This window comes from Oncorhynchus masou, chromosome 1, assembly GCF_036934945.1.
Source record: "Oncorhynchus masou masou isolate Uvic2021 chromosome 1, UVic_Omas_1.1, whole genome shotgun sequence".
NCBI classification, from domain to species: Eukaryota; Metazoa; Chordata; class Actinopteri; order Salmoniformes; family Salmonidae; genus Oncorhynchus; species Oncorhynchus masou.
Genome location: NC_088212.1, coordinates 19,126,433 through 19,149,025, shown reverse-complemented (window position 1 = coordinate 19,149,025; position 22,593 = coordinate 19,126,433). Strand labels below are relative to the sequence as shown.

Below are 22,593 nucleotides of genomic sequence, written 5' to 3'. Positions count from 1 at the left end.
CCATTTTTAATTTTCCATTGGTTTTGTCTCGTCTTCCCACACACCTGTTTTCAATCCCATTCATTACCTGTTGTGTATTTAACCCTCTGTTTCCCCTCATGTCTTTGTCAGACATAGTTTTATGTCAAGTGTTGTTTTATGTTGTATAGGTGCGCGTATGTACGTGTTTAGAGCATGTTAAGTGGACTTATATTAAAAGACTCCATTTACACTCCGTTTGACTCTCCTGCGCCTGACTTCCCTGCCACCTATACACATGACTCTGACAGAGGCACTCTCCGGGATAATAAAAAACAGTCCAAAGTATAAATACTGACTCCGATTGCATTCAATAAAACTGACAGATGACAGACAAATTAACTTTTGTGTTGTTGGATTTCAGGTCCCTACTATATGTGGCAATGAGCACACAGCAAAACAGTCAGAAACCTAGCAGGTGTTATCCTCCACACACACTCACGTTTTCAAACCCGGGGATCTCAGCAGTCCTCCCTCTAGCCTGTAATGCTCAAGTGTCCAGCTGTTGTCAACGTGCTCCTTCTCACCACAAGAGAATCCTATTGGATGGTGAGGGAGGGGAGACACAATGCACGTTTATCTTAATCACCTGCTGGCTACAGAAGGCACGGAAACTCCACCAAGCTGTTCTCATGGAACCAGGAGATATGGAGACCAATATGACTGGTAGACTTGTCTCTCTCAGACTCATAAAACACTGAGAATGAAGACCAATCGAAGAAGAAAACCGAGTGTGCAGTAAGATGAACCGTTGGGGTCAGCAATCGTGGAGCGAGAACGGATGGGGACGACTGATTATTAGTCCATCTTCAAGGATTTGGAGAAGTTGTGTCTCCTGGGGGAGAGGGGGTTATGTCAGATTGGAACAGAGTTTGCCTCTTTCTTCGAGAGAGATGGAGAGACCGAAAGAACGAACTAGGATGAAATCATCCCCTTTAATAATGTCGCTCCCGAAGTTTAAAGTAGTTGGTGTTCCCGGCGCATCAACATCAGCGTAAAAAAAAAAGCCCAGAGACTTCTTTCTTCCTGTGGCCACCTCTCCATCAGAATAGTGGCTGATACTCCAGGCTGCAGCCCTGTGAGTTTCAGCTCTGCGCCCAGGTTAGTCCGTCACTGGAGACAGGTAGTGCTGCCAACACCCAGTAATTAGTGCAGATGGAGACTGTAATACTCTCTTCCCTCCCAGCAGAAATGGCAAGGGAATGAAATCTATAAATTCTGGCATATTAATTCAATTTCGAACCACTCCTGAGTCTGACACCTTGCTGGCGGGTGGAGATAAAGGGAAGGGTGACTGGCAGTCTGACGCGTGACCTCTCTGAACATTGAAGTCTTTGACATCACATACACATAAATACTATGGACAACCTCTATTCTCTCTCCAAAACAAAACCTCACTCCTGATTCCTGACCCTAAGCATTACAACTGGGACCCATCCACAGTCAGTTAAAACCTATTTTAGTTAGATTTGTTGTTCTTGCACCACCATGCCTCCCTCCCTCCATTTTTGTTCTATTTTTTTCCCTTTGGAAGATCTAGTTGGAGAAACTATTAGCATGAGAAAGCAGCCTGGCAATTGTCTTCACCCCACTGAGTCATCCCTGGGTAGAGGATTAGCTAGAGAGAGCCTTGTTTCAACTGCACAGATGCTGCTGCCTCCTAACCACAACAACCACCCACTCCACATTAGATAAAGACCGCCCAGGAAGAAGCCAAGTGACCCATAACTTCAAACAATATTAACTCAAAACACCCCGGCAGTAAGTTGAAAATGTAATCCCCCCCCCACACACACACACACACACACATTGCACCACCCTTACTACACAACTGTTGACCACATTTGCTTTTTCTAAATGTCCCCTTTATACATTTAAAAAATATGTATATGTATATATATTTTTTTATCTACTCGCTAATTTGCTTTTCTGTTGAAAATGCAAATGGAAGTATAGGCAGCTTAAACGTGTTCCCTATCCCTGATGATATATGTGATGTATTTAGAGATGGATCTGCCTAAATCGACCCTATGGGCCACCCTTTCTGCCTCTAATCTGCACGTCAACGCCTGGCCTACTCATATGGAGGTGTCACATTTCAGGCTCGCTTCTTTATGAGAAAAAGCACTTCAAAACATGGCCGCCTCTTCTCCTGACCTTTCCATGGAGATAATCAATTAAGCCCAATTGGATTGATTCCACAAACGCATACAACTGTTACATAAAAAAAAACTAGGAATTCACCTCAGAGGCACAACTTCAAATCCATATAATATTTGTAGGCTCAATTTTCATTGTGGGTTTCAATCCATTTTCTCCAACTTTGTGTAGAGAGGGAGAGAAAGATCCCTTTCAGTAGCTGTTCTGGTATCTGAACTATGACACAGTCAAAAGCTGTATCAACAATCGCTGTTGCACATCCCAATCCAGGGATGTGGCCTCCACAGGACTCATCATAGGGAACAGTCATACTGTCTGTTTTCAGTCTGAATGGTCACTTGACCCAGCAAACACACAATGAACTACCACACAATGTTGCCTCAATTATTGGTTCAAATAGTTCCTCCCTGTTTAGGACTGTTTACTTCCATTTCTTCCCTACCGAACATGGCCAAATCATGTTCCATACCGCATCGCCGTGCGCCTCCCAAATTTAGTAAAAAAGCGTATGGGTCCGCATTGACATGATTGGTTGACGGTAGGTGAGGGCGGTACGTCCTGTATAAACACACATTTATTTGACAACTTCTTTCACAACAGCTCTGCTCTACAAAGCGTGAGTATGAATGCCCTGACTTCTGCCTAGGCCGCATCGCAGTAAATGCTGTACTGCCAATGCAGATGCTGGAATAACCATAAACCATCTTTCACTCTATGCTAATCACATCCTATTTGAATAATGAGGCGATAGCACCCCTCCCTCCTGCCCAGATCCTCTGAATCCTTCGACGGGAGTCTTTGATAGACACTCATTCTAGTTTCATCTATAAAGCTCCTCTCATGCATTATTTATAGAATCTATTACTTTAGGATTATATATATATATATAATTTTTTAAATGTAAGCAGGACAGTTTTTATATATATATAAATAAATAAAAAAGACTGTCCTGCTTACATTTAAAAAAAATTGTTTGAATAATCGGTATCAGGGTCCCAAATTCAAGCTATAAAAATCTGGTTTGTACAGGACTGACGTCCGGAACGATCCAGACCAAGCCTACAGAGCACTGTCTGTACACACACTAACTCTGGTCTATGGTGCCCCAACACCCCCTTCACATTACCTTTCTCTGCAGCGTCAGGAAGTCTGCAGAATAATGCAACAGCCTCCTTTGTTTCACTGTAATGGGAGGCCATCTTCCCCAGCCAGGATCTCCACTCTATCCTGACCAGGCATCGTGAGGAGGCACACAGCCTTTTCACTCATCCTCCTCTTCCTCACTTTTATTACAGCAGCCCACAGCCTCCCCAGCATCAGTGCCAAACCAGGTGGCTTATCCGTTTCCTCCATGGCTCGCCAAAGTTTCCCCCGACACAACTTCAATTCAATTAAGATGATTTAAGCTAGCCAGCCTCCCAGAGAATAAGAGAGGAGTACCCCCAGACGAGGGGGTAAGAGAGAGAGATGGAGGTAGGAAACTGCAGTGACATCACATCATAGTGAAAATAGAAAAAGGCTCGAGGTGTAAATTGTCCATCACTCATGACAAACGATCTGATAGGTGGAGTTTCTCTCAATGATGCACTCGTTCCCAATAGAGCTGTGAATAACCAGTCTATCACCACACCACTTAGCACCGGCCCCGCTGCACAATTAATAATACGATGGTGTAAAATATGTATATATTCAGATATGCAGTGGAGCTGTTACCAGCTGGTGCGGGGGTGTCGAGGAGGGGAGGGCCGTTGGTGGTGTTTAACCCTAGTTTGAACTATCTGAAAGGAGGAGCAGCACAGTGGTTGGTGACTGTGGGGATTGGTGAGGACCTGTGAACCTGCTAAGTAGCCTTTGCTGTTTTTGTAGGTTGACAGTGGTGGCAGCTGGTGCCTAGGGACACCTAGTTCTGTGGTAGCCTGTTTTTCTTTTCTCCCTCTCCCCATGGAAGAGACAAAACAAATATACATTTTAATAAATCCTCAAATCAGCAGTGAAAAGACTAGAGTGGCATCAGCAGTTTTGTAAGCCTAAATGCTAACTAAGACCAGTTTGAACTGCAAATCAGTTTGGAGTGTTTCAGCCTCACATCTCAGATGTCCTTTGAAAGCTTGATCCAGGCAGCCTGAGCTGAATAGGTTGGGATGTTAAAGGGGGAGATGCTAGAAAAATGTACAGACAGCCAAGGCAACTTGACCTTCTCACACTCACACACACACACACATACACACACAGCAGCGTTTGTTTGGGGGACAAGGTGACCCTGTCACTCGGGGGGAGGGTCTGTGAAGGCCTCTCATCCAGACACAATGAAGGCCTCTCATCCTTCACACAGACTCCCACCCGGCTGTGTCAGTTGCGGCCTGAAACAAGACCGGGGGAGAACACCCCACTGCAGCAGTCTTAAACCCCTTTTCAGAGACAGAGAGCCCCACGAGGTGGGCTCAAATCCCTGCTTGCGATGCCCAGGCATACAACCGACAGATGGGGTGGCTATTGAGTGGCGGATGGGCTCCCCCATCCATCCCCAGTGCAAACAATGGGGCGGCAGGACAAGAGTGCTGCCTCAATGGGGAGGGGAGGCGGAAAATGCCCACACACAACTGTTGAGCTATGCATAGCAAACCCCTTGAAAGTGAAAGAACAGAGAATATTTTCGGGTCGAGGGGAAAAGGATAACACGCATTGTGTTCTGACGCTGGCTGCGGAAGCTCACAGAACTCAATCTGGGACAGCAGTGTTTGTAATGAACCTTATCGACTTCAAACAGAAAAACACAAAGACGTCCCCTCACCACACACTTGCAGTCTCACATAGGTATACATTCACACACACACGCATGCACAGAAATAAGGTTCAACAGAAACACTGCTGTCCAGATTCAGTGTTCACACGGCCTCTCTTCAGTCTACCAACGCCAGTAGAACGAGCGTGTGCGCTGTCATAAGTTTCTGAAATTCATGAAAATAACCAATAGGCAGCAAGTTCTTCCAGTAAGAGAGGACCAAACAATTATTACAACATCGTAACAACTCTACATTCTGTTAATAATCTACCATGGATATTTGTGTAGATCAAGTTAACATTTACACCACAGATTCCTTTATAGTAGTGATTATGGTACTGTAGGATTCTGCAATGACGGAACAATGTCACACTGTCTCAGTGAGCTCAGCCAGGCTGATTGGAGCTGAGCTTTCCTGGTCTGATCAGGTTTCCATGAGACTACCACCAGGCAGTACCCAACCCAACTGGCCTGGAGGGGGAGAGTGGAGACAAGTACCATGATCACATACTAGAGCCTCCATATCTGATAAAACAGCTGAACTCTTGTGGCTGTATATTGCTGTTCTGTATATTTTCACACCATCCATGCTTAAATGAAGTGGGGCTTTATTAGCAGTGCACAGAGGCTTTCGTGACAAATGAAGGTGTCAAGAAGGCTTTTCCTTGACAAAGGCAGTAATTGGGACTCTGAGAACAGTTTTCCCACTGTTAGGAGAATTAACACCAATTGCATAAAACAATTAAACACAAAAACCCAACCCTTAGTAACCACCAGCCAGCCTTCTGAGAATAAAAAAAATAAGATTGTTGTAGACAACATGGAACCAGCTGTGATCTCCACAGAGTTTATTGTAGGTTACAAGAAATGTACTGTTCTACAAGGTCCCTGTTCTGTTATGCACAAAGTGACTTGTTGGCCTGGTTACTGTTGCATGTCTCATTGAGATGGCTACACCATGACGGCTCAGTGCTCCGCCATGTCGGGAATATACTGTAGCAACATTGAAACACACTGCTGCTACAGAAAGCAGTTTATTTCCAAAGATATTCTCCCATAACAATTCCATATTTGCTTGGAACTAGCTACAAATACAGGGATTTCTTCCAGATCAGAGTACAGACACCTGCTGGAGTCATTTAGGAGAAGAGTGGCTGAGGGAGTCCTAAAATGTTGACCGTACTAGAGTATCAGGTAGGGCCAGTGTGCTTTTGACTCCGCATGCCCCCACAGCAGCAGACCAAGATTAGACTTCTAACATTGGAGGCTCAATTTTCCTGCCACAAATGAGACCTAACCCAGCCCTGTTTCTTCTCCTTTTTCCTTTTCAGTGTGGTCTCTGAACGAGCTCATCTAAGTTCTCGGCAAACAATACTGCTTCTTTGCTCTTCTTTAAAAGATTAATAGGATGCTGTCGTTGTGGTTGAAATGAAATTGGAGGGGTTTCTGTGACAGCAGGAAAAGTGTGAAAACAAGGCAACGAGAGACCATTGTCACGGTTACCAACTGGCTGCCTCCCTCGCCACCACACGATTGTACTTTCAGGTCCAGCTGCCAATCACAGTGGTGGGGCATCAACGGAAGACATCTGAATGCTAAAACCATAGTTCAGGAGCAGACTATTTCCTTGTCACCGACGGGCTCGGTGGGGACTGTGGAGAATGGGGGCTGGAGGAAGGGAGGAGAAGTTTCACCACTACACAGCCATATGGCTGTGTAATGCCGGATTCACCCCTCAATCATCGGCACAATGATGCGTTATCACCAAATGTCTTCCTCACAATCCCCTGGTACAATTGGCAGCATGGCCTCGTCACCGTCAATGGAGAACAAAATGAAAACGGGACTGGAGACGAGCCTTACGTGACACTTAATTGGAGACATCCAGGCATTCTCGCTCTCAGCTCCAGTCAACGGTATCCATCAAACTTTGCTTAAACCTATTGCAGTTTAAGCAGCCGCTGTCAGTCTAAAGGGAGACAACCAGCATTATATGCCTGAAAAGCCTGTTTTTAAAATAGTACATCCACTACTTCTGGCTCCTAACAAAAACAGTCCAAGTCAAGGAAGGTGGATGGCAGTGTCACTCATAGAACTGAGCTCTTCTCAGTCAGTCCATAAAGAACTCTATGCTATTATATGTACAGATGTAGGATCTTAATTTTATCACCCTGTTGCAAGAGAACTTTGATGCAATGCAGGACATTTAAAATATCTAGTGTATTTGCGGTTTAAAATGTTTTGAAGTTTTTAATTCCCACAGAAATTTCAGACATCAACCCCTACAAAAATAGCTATTAATTATAATCCTAATAATAATTCCTGTTGCCACCGGATTATTTTCCTGCTGTACCAAACTGGCTCAAATTAAGATTCAACATCTGTACAAGATTTTCCTCTTCCATGTACTATTGCACCAACAGCATGAAAGAAGCTAAAGACGGACAGCATGAGAGAGGGGGAGAGGATAAAGCAAGCGAGGCGGTGAGAGAAAGAAACAGAGACAGAAAAAAAGCTCAGTGAGCATCTGCTTTCCTCCCTTTCTCCCAGGCTCATCCCAGGAGGAAGTCCCATGCAAGCTCTCCCTCTCAGATCCTGCTTTGTGGCTGACAGACAGGACTGCCACTCGGCTCTCCCCACTCAGACGGCTTTATGGGCCTCCTCGTCCTCACTCTCTCTCCCTCTCTCCATGCTGCCATGAGGTTGGAAGCGAGGGAGGCGAGCGGGAGAGAATCTCCCAGTGGGTTCTTGTCAGTTCCAGGCCATTACACCTCACTCACTGGGACTTTGTTTACACACACACGCATGTGCACACAAACACACAGAGGTTGAGAATTGTTAGGAGGGATGGCGCTTGGAATGTGAACAAGAAGAGCTGCAGACAGAGGCAAAACTTGAGGAATTTAACAATGTCAAAAACAGGGCTCTCACACCCATCAAATTTTATTTTCATTTTTTTTACCTTTATTTTACTAGGCAAGTCAGTTAAGAACAAATTCTTATTTACAATGACGGCCTAGGAACAGTGGGTTAACTGCCCGTTCAGGGGCAGAACGACAGATTTGTACCTTGTCAGCTTGGAGGTTTGAACTTGCAACCTTCTGGTCACTAGTCCAATGCTCTAACCACTAGGCTACCCTGCCGCCCCATAAGGGTGTGTTGAGTTTTTTTGTTGTTGGTTTAAATAAAAATGTTTCAATGCATGACAACCAAAATGACAGGATCACAGATCCATTCTATTTTTCATTTTGGTTGTTTGATGCTGTACAGAATGGATGTTGCCTAAGTAGGCGTTGCCGAACAATCAGTCTCATTGGGTGGGTGTATTCCAGTGACAATGTATAGTGTGACAGACTATATGTGAAAAACCATGTCAGCCATATTGAGTGTACTCATGAGGGTGCAGTCAAATTGCTGTGGTCTAAGGTGCATTTCCCCCCCTTCTAGTAAATGTATTTATATGGTCAGTAGTTAAGTCTACTGACTCAGTACAGTAGTCAGGTAGGGTGAACATGCTTGACCCACTTCCATGGTCTTCAGGACACTAGAGTAGGGGCACGGTGGTCTTCAGGACACTAGAGTAGGGGCACGGTGGTCTTCAGGACACTAGAGTAGGGGCACGGTGGTCTTCAGGACACTAGAGTAGGGGCACAGTGCCCCTTGCGTGTTCAGCCTCTACAAAATGTTGCCAAGCTCGGAGTGCAGATGACTGGCTGGCTGTGGTGACAGCTGGACAGCTGTTCCTTCCCGGAGTCGCAGTCACAGCACCATACCACCCGGGGGGGGGGGGTAGGATGTTTCATATGTGTGCATGAAGTTTCCCGGATGGGGGAAGCTGTCAAACCAAGCAACGGACGTAGTAACGATTTGAGTCTCTCTCTGTCTCTCTGAAACCAGACTGAGTGAAGCAGCTCACAGTTGAGCGAACACCAGAAAGAGATGGATGAGATGGCCAATGAGCTGCCCCCCCCCCATTTACATTTTAGTCATTTAGCAGATGCTCTAATCCAGAGCATTCATCTTCAGATTGCTCGGTGGGACTACCACAACCAGACGGATTACCAGGACGTCCATAATAACAACATGTTTCAAGCAGACCACCACAGCAGACCACCATAGTCCCTGTGCCCAATCACACAGGTAACCTGCCTAAATGACTAGGGCACATAGCACTCACATCAGTAGCCATGAAATGCTTGAAAGGCTAGTCATTTCTCACATCAACACCATTATTCCAGAAACCCTAGACCCACTCTAAATTTGCATAGCGCCCCAACAGATCCATAGATGATGCAATCTCTATTGCACTCCACACATGGACAAAAGGAACACATATGTGAGAATGCAATTCATTGACTACAGCTCAGTGTTCAACACCATAGTGCCCTTATAGCTCATCACTAAGCTAAGGACCCTGGGACTAAACACCTCCCTCTGCAACTGGATCCTGGACTTTCTGACAGACCTCCCCCAGGTGGTAAGGGTAGGTAACAACACATCCACTATGCTGATCCTCAACATGGGGGCCCCTCAGGGGTGTGTGCTCAGTCACCTTCTGTACTCTCTGTTCACTCATGACTACACGGCAGGCATGACTCCAACACCATCAGTAAGTTTGCTGATGACAACAGTGGTAGGCCTGATCACCGACAATGATGAGACAGCATATAGGGAGGTGGTCAGAGCCCTGACCGTGTGCTGCAAGGACAACCTCTCCCTCAATGTAATCAAGACAAAGTAGATTGTGGTCTACAGGAAAAGGTGGACTGAGCACGCCCCCATTCTCATCGAAGGGGCTGTAGTGGAGAAAGTTGGGAGCTTCAAGATCCATGGCATCCACATCACCAACAAACTAACATGGTCCAAGCACACCAAGACAGTCGTGAAGAGGGCACGACAAAACCCTCAGGAGACTGAAAAGATTTGGCATGGGTCCTCAGATCCTCAAAAGGTTTTACAGCTGCACCATCAAGAGCATCTTGATGTGTTGCATCACTGCCTGGTATGGCAACTGCACGGCCTCCGACCGCAAGGCACTACAGAAGGTAGTGCGTACAGCCCAGTACACCTTCCTGCCATCCAGGACCTCTATACCAGGCGGTGTCAGAGGAAGGCCCTAAAAATAGTCAAAGACTCCAGCCACCTTAGTCATAGACTGTTCTCTCTGCTACCGCACAACATGCGGTGCCGGAGCGCCAAGTCTAGGTCCAAGAGGCTTCTAAACAGCTTCTACCCCCAAGCCATAAAGACTCCTGAACATGAATTTCCCCTCCCCCTCTTCTACTCTCTGTTATTATCTATGTATAGTCACTTTAATAACTCTACCAACATGTACATATTACCTCAATTACCTCGACACTGGTGCCCTCGCACATTGACTCTGTACCGGTACCCCCTGTATATAGTCCCACTATTATTATTTACTGCTGCTATTTAATTATTTGTTATTTTTAGCTCTTAATCTTTTGTTGTCATTTTCTTAATACTGCTTGGTTAAGGTCTTGTAAGTAAGAATTTTACTGTACACTTGTTGTATTCAGCGCATGTGACAAATACAATTTGATTTACACTTTCTTAATAAAGTAGTTGTGTGAAATTGCAAGTGTTGGTTCAGGAAAGTGGTTTTATTTCTTATTTTCTAAAATATAAAGGGTGGGGTGAGGACGGTATTATATAAAGATACCTCTTTGAAGAGGTAGAGTTTCAGGTGCATTCAGAAGTTGGCCAGGGACTCTGCTGTCCTAGTTTCAGGGAGTAGCTGGTTCCACCACTAAGGCACCATGGTTTTGTAGAGGATGCAAACTTCAACTGGAAGCCAGTGAAGTGTGCAGAGGAGCGGGGTGAGATGGGAGAACTTGGGAAGGTTGAACACCAGGCGGGCTGCAGCATTCTGGAGAAATTGCATTGGTTTGATGGCACAAGCGGGGAGCCCAGTCAACAGTGAGTTGCAGTAGTCCAGATGGGAGATTAAGTGCCTGGATTAGGACCTGCAACGCATCCTGTGTGAGGTAAGGTCGGACTCTACGAAGGTTGTAGAGCATGAAACTGCAGGAGTGTGTCACTGCTTTGATGTTTGCAGAGAACGACAGGGTGTTGTCCAGGGTCACACCAAGGTTTTTTGCAGGGCAACACTGGAGTTGTCCTTCTCATTTCAACTCCATCACGGTTGACATGTAGCAAAAGAGCGAAACAACTCAATTTACCTGCTCAATCGACAAAGCAAAAATCTTTGGTTAAAAAAAGCTTGAAGCCATGCCAGTCATTTCTGCCAAGCAGAGCAGGCAATTCATTATGTCACCAAGGGTCAACAATTACTTCAACTCAATAAAAATGTTAATAAAACTAAGAGCCTACAAACCTGAGCTCTGATCCCATTTGGTCTCTGAAGAGAGAGCAAGAGAGAGGATAACCAGCATAGCTCTCACACTGAGAATGACATTTAGCCAGTGGAATAATCCTGGTCAAACTCTACCAACGGCTGACCACCAAGTAGATAATGCTTCAGCGGATATACGACAGCAGGCAGTTTGAACTTATATATGGGGAAAAGGATCAACACACACCGAACACGGTTGTTACGGCACTCTGTAATCTAGGAAAACCAATAGAGCTCCAACCCCCACCCAAATCTCTAATTCCATATCCACTCACCTAAATAAATGAAAAGACCCATTAGGCAGATTTCCGAGGAAGGCGATGGGCTTATAATTATACATGACATCTGAGAGATAAAAAGTGATTACTCTGGATGCCAGTCGGGCAGGGTGGGAGGGGGGGATTGCTTAGCAACTAGTCATTATCCTCGGGAGTGGAGCGAGGTGACCGGCCATCCGTCTAACTCTGGTGGCTCGCCTGGCTCCACTGCCCCCCCTCGTTGCAGTCTCTCCGTCAGAATACAAACAGAGATAAAGAACGCGGCAATCGCTCTCGACACACAAATAGGTTAACACAATAAAGCCGGCTTTGCCTGGCTTAGTCGGGGGAGGAAAGCAATTCCAGCAGCAGGCAGGAGGTAATAAAACAGGCGCTAGGAGAGAGAGAGAGTGTGTGTGTGTGTGTGTGTGTGTGTGTGTGTGTGTGTGTGTGTGTGTGTGTGTGTGTGTCCATACGTGTCCTCATGCCAATATTTCTATACGTGAGTAGAAGCAGGCATAGAGACACCAGGAGGCCTGAGGGTCTAATATCACAAGGATTTCCAACCCTGTCTTGACACAAGCAATAACACAAGAGAAAATGATGGAAATTCCTGTCTACTCCTCTGCTCAGATCAGGGCAACAGTGAGTTTATGCTAGAAACGTATGGGTAGTTCCACGGTAACAGAGGAATGCATGTCAAACAAAAATCAAGGATTGCAAAGTTAAACAAACCATACAATTCTATGCACAAGGACTGCTTTTAACAATTTCCATTGAAAATTGTACAATAACGCAACCGAATGGTGGAACAAACAGCAAACCGTCATTCTGTTACCAAACTTTGCATCTGCACACTTCAATTAAATGTGTTTTTGTAAAATTTGCAGTGGAAATGGTTCAAAGTCTAATTGCCCATATACCAACTCCCCCACCCCTCCCCCCCTCACATGCCCTCTCACAAATCCGTCTCCAGCTTGGTTAAAATTCAACAGGTAAAATTGAATGAGTTTTATCTGTGCACGCCTCGGCTTTCCATTCTGTGTTGCTGCTGCTAGGCCCGGCAATAAAAGATCCAAATCTACAGAGTTTTATTAAATGGTGTTGCGTTCACGCTGAGCTGGGGAAACGAAGAGGGGTGTTTTCTCCAATTACCATGCAGACCAGACGACATTGTTTTCTCCAGTCAGTGGAAATTTCATTACCTTTACAGCAACACCATCAGAATAGGGTAACGGACTCTTTTTTTTGTCACAACAGCTAACAGTCGCTGTGTCACCCACATATGTAGTATCCATTGGCAACATTAAGTAATGTAGCCATTGTCACACACACTTCTGAAGCCAGGCTAGCATGCACAATGCCTATTGTTTTTCAATGATACATAAACAAAATTGGATGAGCAAAATTGTAGTCCGCAGCTTATGTCTGAATCAACTGCATTCTCCTTAAAAAAATTTTATCCACGACACATCCATACAGCTGAAGCCCATCTACAGCACAGAACCTAAGGATGACCTAGGTTATTCACATAGGGCCTCCATCCCCTGTGTAAAACTGGCAATATGTAAAGGGCACTGGGCACCCATAGCCAGAGCTACACAATCATTAAGGATTTTTTTTTTTTTTTTTTTTTTTTTTTTTTTTAAATGGCTGACAAAAGTTCAACCAATTCAGGTCATATGGCTATTTGCAACTTTGCCAATCATTGACCCTGATAATTCGAGCTGACAGCTCCTTCAGCCAGGTAATGAACCAACAAGCAGAGCTGTAAAGTGCTGGCTAATGTCAACTGAGAATTAATGACCAAAGCATAAAGAGAAAACATCTTTATCTTGCTGATGTATTTCCTGCTTTTGCAGAAACAGTACAAAGCCCCAAGGGAGGGTAGCCAACCAAAATCCAGCAGAGAAGGAGATTAGGATGATGTGCAGTTCCTTGTTCCACTAAAGCTTGATCTTCCTCAATAGGCGAGGAGAATCCGATAGTGCCCATTCAAGATTAAAGTACAACAGCATTGGGAGAAGAGAGATTAATCAGACGCTCGCACGAGATAAAACCATCCCTAGCTGCTTCTGGCAGGGAAACAAGAGGCAATAAAGAGTTCTAGAGATAATAAGAAACACGGGAAAACACACAATAGTGAATCAAATGGCACCCAAGCCTCCACTACCAATCAAAACTTCCTTCATGCATAATTGTTGATGAGGCCATGATACACACACACACACACACAAACACACACACACTCAAGGGAGGGTGGGGGGGGGGTGTCCAAGGCCTTAATGCACTACTGAGGTGTAGGGGACCCCTTTTGGCACAAGAGCACCAATAGAGGTTAAAAAATAAATAAAAAGGCCCCTCCCCATCCACTATACTCATCTTCGCTGCGCAAACCTGAAACCTTATAGGATTCACATAACTATCTTCAATGGGGTCAAGGTCCGCTTGGAGATTCCATCTTGTATCTCAAATGCATAACTGCATTTGAACCATTCTGCATGGTGGGGTTGTATATTAACAACTTTGAAAACTGGTTAGCCCATCACTGAGGAGGAATGGAGTGCTTTAACTTAGCCTGGTCCCATAATGTTGGATGGGCTGTAGGCAACTCTTCAAATTGTTGCCATGCCACACATAAGGTATTACAACAGAAGAGTTGGCTAACGCACCTATAGTAGTAGCTAGGCTAGGGGACCAGGCTAAGTTATAGCTCCACTCTTGTAGAGCCTGATGAAAAGTCTACAGCCTGCCATCACTATGGGTTACAGTGGATGAACGCCTGCTAGGATACAGCACATTACTACTTCGTCCTCACAGCCAAAGGCAAGGAAATCATGTCTGGTGATTACCTCAAGGAACAGATATGGCTTTGAGAACAAAATCAGCACCACACAGGAGCCGCATAATTCGCTGTGGACACCAAAGAACTTGAAACTCTCGACCCACTCCACTACAGGCCCGTCGATGTTAATGGGGGCCTGTTCGGCCCGCCTTTTCCTGTAGTCCACGATCAGCTCCTTTGTCTTGCTCACAATGAAGACAGGTTGTTGCCCTTGCACCACACTGCCAGGTCTCGGACCTCCTTCCTATGGGCCATCTAATCGTTGTCGGTGATCAGGCCTACTACTGTTGTGTCGTCAGCAAACTTGATGGGGTTGGAGTCGTGCCAGGCCACGCAGTCGTGGGTGAACAGGGAATACAGGAGGGGACTAAGTACACACCCCTGAGGGGCTTCAGTGTTAATATCAGCGTGGCAGATGTGTTGTTGCCTACTCTTACCAACTGGGGGCGGCCCGTCAGGAAGTCCTGGATCCAGTTGCAGAGGGAGGTGTTTAGTCCCAGAGTCCTTAGCTTAGTGAAGGGCTTTGTGTGTTGAACGCTGAGCTGTAGTCAATAAACAGCATTCTCACATCGTTCCTTTTGTCCATGTGAGAAAGGGTGGTGTGGAGTGCGATTGAGATTGTGTCATCTGTGGATCTGTTGGGGCACTATGCAAATTGGAGTGGGTCTAGGGTGTCCAGGAGGATGCTGTTGATGTGAGCCATAACCAGCCTTTCAAAGAACTTCATGGCTACCGACATGATTTCCATGGGGCGGTAATCATTTAGGCAGGTTACCTTCACTTCCTTGGGAACAGGGACTATGGTGGTCTGCTTGAAACATGAAGGAATTACAGACTCAATCAGGGAGAGGTTGAAAATGTCAGTATAGACACTTGACAGTTGGTGCTTTGAGTACACGTCCTGTTAATCCACCTGGCCCAGCGGATTTGTTAATGTTAACCTGTTGAAAGGTTTTGTTCACATTGGCTACTGAGAGCATTATCTTACAGTCATCCAGAACAGCTGGTGCTCTCGTGCATGCTTCAGTGTTGTTTGCCTCGAAGAGAGCATAAAAGGCATTTAGCTCGTCTGGTAGGCTTGCGTCACTGGGCAGCTTGAAAGCAGCAGTTATAGCTTTTAGCTCGATGTGGATGTTGGCTGTAATTCATGGCTTCTAGTTGGGATATGTACGTACAGTCACTGTGGGGACGACTTCATCGATGCACTTATTGATGAAACCGATGACTGAGGTGATGTATTCCTCAATGCCATTGGATGAATCCCGGAACATATTCCAGTCTGTGCTAGCAAAACAGTCCTGTAGTGTAGCATCCGCGTCATCTGACCACTTCCGTATTGAACGAGTCACTGGTACTTCCTGCTTTAGTTTCTGCTTGTAAGCAGGAATAAGGTGGATAGATTTGTGTTCAGATTTGCCAAATGGAGGGTAGGGGAGAGCTTTGTATGCATCTCTGTGTGTGGTGGTCGAGGATTTTTTCCCCCCTGGTTGCACATGTGACATGCTGGTATAAATTTGTTAAAACTGATTTAAGTTTGCATGCTTTAAAGTCTCTGACCACTAGGAGCGCCGCTTCTGGGTGAGAATTTTCTTCTTTGCTTATGGCCTTATAGAGTTGGTTGAGAGCGGTCTTAGTGCCAGCTTCGCTTTGTGGTGGTAAATAGACGGCTACGAATAATACAGATGAGAACTCTCTTGGTAGATAGTGTGGTCGACAGCTTATCATAAGGTACTCCAACTCAGGCAAGCAATACCTCGAGACTTCTTTAATATTAGACATTGCGCACCAGCTGTTATTGACAAAAAGACACACCCCCACCCCTCGTCTTACCAGAGGTAGCTTCTCTGTTCTGCCGGTGCATGGAAAATCCTGCCAGCTCTATATTGTCCGTTTCTTCGTTCAGCCACGTCACGGTGAAACATAAGATGTTACAATTTTTAATGTTCCATTGGTAGTAAAATCTTAGTAGGTCTTCAATTTTATTTTCTAAAGATTGCTTGTTAGCAAGGTGAATGGAAGGCATTGGGAGTTTACTTGCTCACCTCCGGATTCTTTTTAAGTGTGCTCTCTCTAATTCTCTCTTTCTCTCTCTCGGAGGACCTGAGCCCTAGGACCATGCCTCAGGACTACCTGACATGATAACTCCTTGCTGTCCCCAGTCCACCTGGCCGTGCTGCTGCTCCAGTTTCAACTGTTCTGCCTTATTATTATTGGACCATGCTGATCATTTATGAACATTTGAACATCTTGGCCATGTTCTGTTATAATCTCCACCCGGCACAGCCAGAAGAGGACTGGCCACCCCACATAGCCTGGTTCCTCTCTAGGTTTCTTCCTAGGTTTTGGCCTTTCTAGGGAGTTTTTCCTAGCCGCCGTGCTTCTACACCTGCATTGCTTGCTGTTTGGGGTTTTAGGCTGGGTTTCTGTACAGCACGTTGAGATATCAGCTGATGTACGAAGGGCTATATAAATAAATTTGATTTGATTTCTGGCGTCTTTTCTTCACGCAAAAGTCCTGGATCTGGGCCTGTTCCAGTGAAACCAGGATATCTTTCTGGTCGGACTCGGTAAAGGACAAAGTTTCTTCCAGTCCGCGGTGAGTAATCGCTTTTCTGATGTCCAGAAGTTATTTTCGGGCATAAGAGGCAGTAGCAGCAACATTATGTACACGGTGAGTTAAAAAATAAGTTACACAAAGCGCAAAAGAAATAACAAAATAACAGTAACAGGAACTCAGATCAATATCAAATGAGATGCTATTTGGATGCCTTTGAGAGAACAGGTTCATGTGTCACTAAATGTTTTGCCTAAATGTGTTTCCTGGAAAGAAAGAAGCCACTTTTATTGTCAGTGGTTGTGGAAGCTGAGCCACAAGACAGGATCCCTGCTTTCCATTACCTATAATTTAATGAAAATATATCCTATACAGAATAAACTAAATGCCTCTCTGGAAAACAAATATGCTATTACATTTCTGGAAATATAATTTTTTCAAAATCACAAATAATCAAGATGGCACAGTAAATATAGATTAATATCTATTGAAGATAAATCAGAGCAGATTATTTTTGAAGTTTGGGGTCACTTAGAAATGTCCTTGTTTTTTAAAGAAAAGCAGATTTTTTGTTAATTAAAATAACATCAAATTGATCAGAAATAAAGTGTAGACATAGTAGTTTACAACATTAACAATTGTAGCTGGAAACGGCAGATTTTTTATGGAATATCTACATAGGCATCCAGAGGCCCATTATCAGCAACCTGTGTTCCTATGGCACGTTGTGTTAGCTAATCAAAGTTTATCATTTTAAAAGGATAATTGATCATTAGAAAAACATTTTGCAACTTTGTTGGTCTGATTAAAGAATCAATTTTAAAAAACTGTCCTTCTTTAGACTCGTTGAGTATCTGGAGCATCCGTATTTGTTATTTCAATTACAGGCTCAAAATGGCCAGACAAAAAAATACTTTCTTCTGAAACTCGTTAGTCTTTTCTTGTTCTGAGAAATGAATGCTATTCCATGTGAGAAATTGACAAAAAACTGAAAACTCATACAACGCTTTCTACTACTCCCTTCACAGAACAGAGCAAACTGGCTCTAACCGGAATAGAAAGAGGAGTGGGAGGCCCCGGTGCACAACTGAGCAAGAGGACAAGTACATTAGAGTGCCTATTTTGAGAAACAGACGCCTCACAAGTCCTCAACTGGCAGCTTCATGAAATAGTACCCGCAAAATACCAGTCTCAATGTCAACAGTGAAGAGGCGACTCCGGGATACTGGACTTCTAGGCAGAGTTCCTCTGTCCAGTGTCTGTGTTCTTTTTCCCATCTTAATCTTTTCTTTTTATTGTCCAGTCTGAGTTACGGCTTTTTCTTTGCAACTCTACCTAGAAGGCCAGCATCCCGGAGTCGCCTCTACACTGTTGACATTGAGACTGGTGTTATTCCATAAAAAAATTATAACAAATCCACCGTTTCCAGCTACAATAGTCATTTACAACATTAACAATGCCTACACTGTAGGTGTATTCTGTTCAATTGGATGTTATTTTAATGGACAAAAAAAGTTGCCTTTCAGAAAAAAAGGACATTTCTCAGTGACCCAAAACTATTGAACAGTAGTGTATATCATCCAAGGTATGTTTGCAGTGGCATTGCACACACCGTAGTTCTGTATTGTTGTCTCTGGGTCTGCATTAAGACAATCAAACCATTTTGGGATTAAATAATATTAATACATAGAACAGGAAATTAAAGTGAAGCTATTATGAAGATATTCATGAGCAAACCTTACTTATTCACTCAAGACTGCAGTTTTAATAAGCAAAGAGTACAGAGTATTCACCCCAATGCTATCAATCAATCAAATTGAAATAGTATTTCAGTGTTGAAAATTGATATAGTGCCTGGGCTTGCTTAGTATATTACTTCCGCTTTAATATCTTAGCCAAAATTAAATCTGTCCTTCAACCAACTCTTTGCACATTAAGAAGGATACTTGTTGAAAGTTCAGGCAACGGTATAAAATGTGTTTTGCTTTTTAGATGGTTTTGGGAGGCATTTAATCAAAGACGGAGTATGAAACATAGGCTAGTATTATTGCATTCACCCAACATAAAGTTGAGTTTGGATGGCACCGCTTTTAGTTTTAACAACAAAAACCTTGCTTTAATGATTTCCTGTATGGATTTAGAATCCTGCAAATGAGGTGGCCAAAAAAACAAATCAGATTGTATATTTATTTCTGTTTTGAATAAAAAACCTGCCAGGCTACTTAGGCCTACTTTACATTAAAATCCCAAATCAAAGTAAAACACATTAAGCCTTCAGAAAGGCATTATGAGACACGATATTTAACCCCCCCAAAATTAAAACAGAGCCAAGACTAAATCCAAGAGGTAATTCACTGGTCTATATATTAGGCTGTCCTGCTAGCTCCAGTAGCTAATCCTTTTTTTTGTACCTTTATTTAACCAGGCAAGTCAGTTAAGAACAAATTCTTATTTGCAATGATGGCCTGGGAACAGTGGGTTAACTGCCTGTTCAGGGGCAGAAGGACAGATTTGTACCTTGTCAACCTTGCGGTTACTAGTCCAATGCTCTAACCACTAGGCTACCCTGCCACCCTGTCCCCAACCATAATGTTGAGTTAAGGCACGCATTATACTAGGGGGACTTTTTGTTTAGGTGAGGAGCAGTCTCAGAGCTAATATGAGCACAATTTGCTCAGCAGGTCATAGGGCCGAGTGTAGGAAGTAAATGAGGCGGCTCTGCCCCCTCAGGTGAAGTTTCACCCAATGTTTTACTCAATACTAGCAAGCAGCCGCTGTGCTATGCTATGGCAAGTACTGTACAGGACTGGCGACTCCAGGAGCCTGGCCCTAGATGTAGAGGGGTCCCATGTAAGATTATCAATGAGCAAGTAAAGGACCAGGGTAAAGTCCACTGTACTGTACTCCACTATCCAGCCACTGAAACAATGCAGAGATACTTTTAGCAGAGGCCTGGCCTATAGTGGTCTATGAATACATGGATTATCGAGGCCTGTTAACTAGCCACAAACTCCAGGAATTTCACAGGAAAAAATGAAACCCCTTTGCTTATCAGTGTGTGTGTGTGTGTGTGTGTGTGTGTGTGTGTGTGTGTGTGTGTGTGTGTGTGTGTGTGTGTGTGTGTGTGTGTGTGTGTGTGTGTGTGTGTGTGTGTGTGTGTGTGTGTGTGTGTGTGCGCGTCTGTCTTCTGGTCGCTGAAGAGGTGCATGTGTGTAGCCTGATGGTCCCCATGTTACATCCTACACAGATTAAAAATATGTACTATTTTCCAGGTCAGCACCTGCTGTTTACAGTAGCCTGATATTGTGTGTGTCGCATTTACTTACTTGGGTATAGCCTGTACTTAATGGCTATGACACCGAGCTCCAACTGAAAAGTTCTGAGGAATTACGCACTGGTGATGCTCGTTCATTTGAGGAAGATCACATCTAAGCGCGTCCGTTAATCAACATCAGTGAATGTCATCAACTATTTAAAGAAACTAAGCCAGTTATACTTGGGGGTGAAAATCATTAATTGCCGCTGAAACTCTTCACCCACCGCTCATTAAAAATAATGACACATGGGGGCATACACAAAATAATTCCTTGTGTAGAATACTTCCGACAATATACTCAATTGCTCCCTATTCTTGAAAATAACAAATACAACACGTAAAAGCAGATCCTAAATCCATTAAGTAACTGACATCGATTTTAAAACATGTCCTTTATTGTAGGTTAGCCTAGGCTACGCATGAAAAACAGGTTTTATAGCCTGTCCTACCCCAGTCATTTCAACATCTCTGTACTGTAGACTCAGCATTTTACATCCTCATTCTATTTTCCTACAATACTATCCATCAATTGTTATGCAATGTGCCAGCTTTCTTACACTCCATCCATCAATTATGATATGAAAACATGTCGCCGAATGACCCCGGCTGCCATTAGCAGCAACACAATTCCCAAATTACGCATGCGATAAATGTATGACTATAGTTTTGATACCTGAAGATAAAATAGGCTAGTTACCATAAATTGTTTCGTAGTGCAGATTAGAATTCCATGCAGGTTAGCTGGCGATGAGTAGTCTGCTTCAGAACGTTGCGGTCCAGAGATAAATCAGATAGGTTTCATTCCGCTCTCCAAAATCCAAAAAACCGTTGTTGATCAACAGCAATACAGTTTATTCTCCCCCTTTCAGTATCATGCACATTTTCAGACAGTGAATCAGATTCCAAACTGAAAAACCCAATGGTTAAATGAATTGCTCTTTCCGTCAATGAACAATATTATTGTAACTGATGCGTTTCGTTTCCTGGGCTGAATGACCGTGAATTCAAAGCCTGGGAAATAACAGGTTGACAAATTCAGGAGTGTTGCGTGTCAGTCTCTCCCGTTAAACTGTGCTCTCACCTAACGCATATCATACTCAACCTTTCGCCCCCGAAACTAGCCTGTAAAATGATCCGCTATCGTGTCATTTCTTCTCCTCGTTTCCCCGTGAATATTTCCAAAAAGATTTGTCACAAAACGAAATTCTCAATCCAAAAGAATTGATGGATGCGAATGGTTCCCCAAAGCAATTACGCATATAGGTCAAAGTGGTTCACCTATTTAGTCTAATCAATCTGAATTTGTCCACTAAACAAAATGTTTCAACGTTGTCTGTAGCACAGAGTAACCGTGCAGATTCCAATACTTTGAAACAAATGCAGTTGTGAGAAATAAGAGATGCTATTAAATCCTTTGGCATACACTTTCTCCGGCGATGTCTGTCTACAGCCTCTCGCAAAACGTCTGTCCTCCCGATTATAGACTCTAATTTCCAATTGAGGTGACAGAACCAGTTCCAAACATTCCTTTGCGTTGACCTTCTCTTTGATCTAAATACCAAGCAATATTGATAATGTCCGAATAAATATTTGGATGTTTAAGGCAGCTCACTGCTATTCAGGATGCGGTCCTCTCCCTGTGCAAAGCTGCCGAAACTGACAATAACCCGGAACGATGCAGACTCTAACCGCTCCTTAAACCGCCCACCAACCAATCATTGTACTGTGGGAATTGAAACGTTCCCACGGGTTAGCCAATCATTGATAATTGAGGATCGTAACCACGGTGACGTTGTCAGCGTCAAGTTTGAAACCACATTGTTTAATCGCGGAAAGGTTTATCCTAGTCAGTGAAATAAGTAGTTGCCTAGAAAGCAGAGAGATTCAGTCTAGCCGACTCAACTGAACATTGTACTATAAGTAAGACATGTCAATCCGTTTATTATAGACCCTTTAATAAACGGAATACATTGATTTACGTTTCTTTATATGCCAATGTTTTAAATGTAACCTTTATGTAACTAAGCAAGCCAGTTAAGAATAAATTGTTATTTACAATGACTGCCTACCCGGACGACGCTGGGCCAATTGTGCGCCGCCCTATAGGACTCCCAATCCAGCCTTGAATCAAACCAGGGACTGTAGTGACGCCTCTTGCACTGAGATGCAGTGCCATAGACCGCTGCGCCACTCATGAGCCTTTATTATAGGCCTTATAATAAAAGCCTTAGCAAGCTGCATTACAGTGCATAGTCAGTGGTGTAAAGTACTTAAGTAAAAAATTA

At 44.0% G+C, this 22,593-nt stretch overlaps 1 protein-coding gene across 1 annotated transcript in view; it reads right to left on the bottom strand.

The window, feature by feature from the left end:
* LOC135525795 (protein FAM222A-like) overlaps nt 1–21,971 on the bottom strand; it is a 62,359-nt gene extending 40,388 nt beyond the window's left edge. Inside the window, 1 exon segment of the mRNA XM_064953701.1 lies at nt 21,006–21,971. The gene's annotated coding sequence lies outside the window, so the exon portion shown is untranslated.
* Nucleotides 21,972–22,593: the final 622 nt, after the last annotated feature.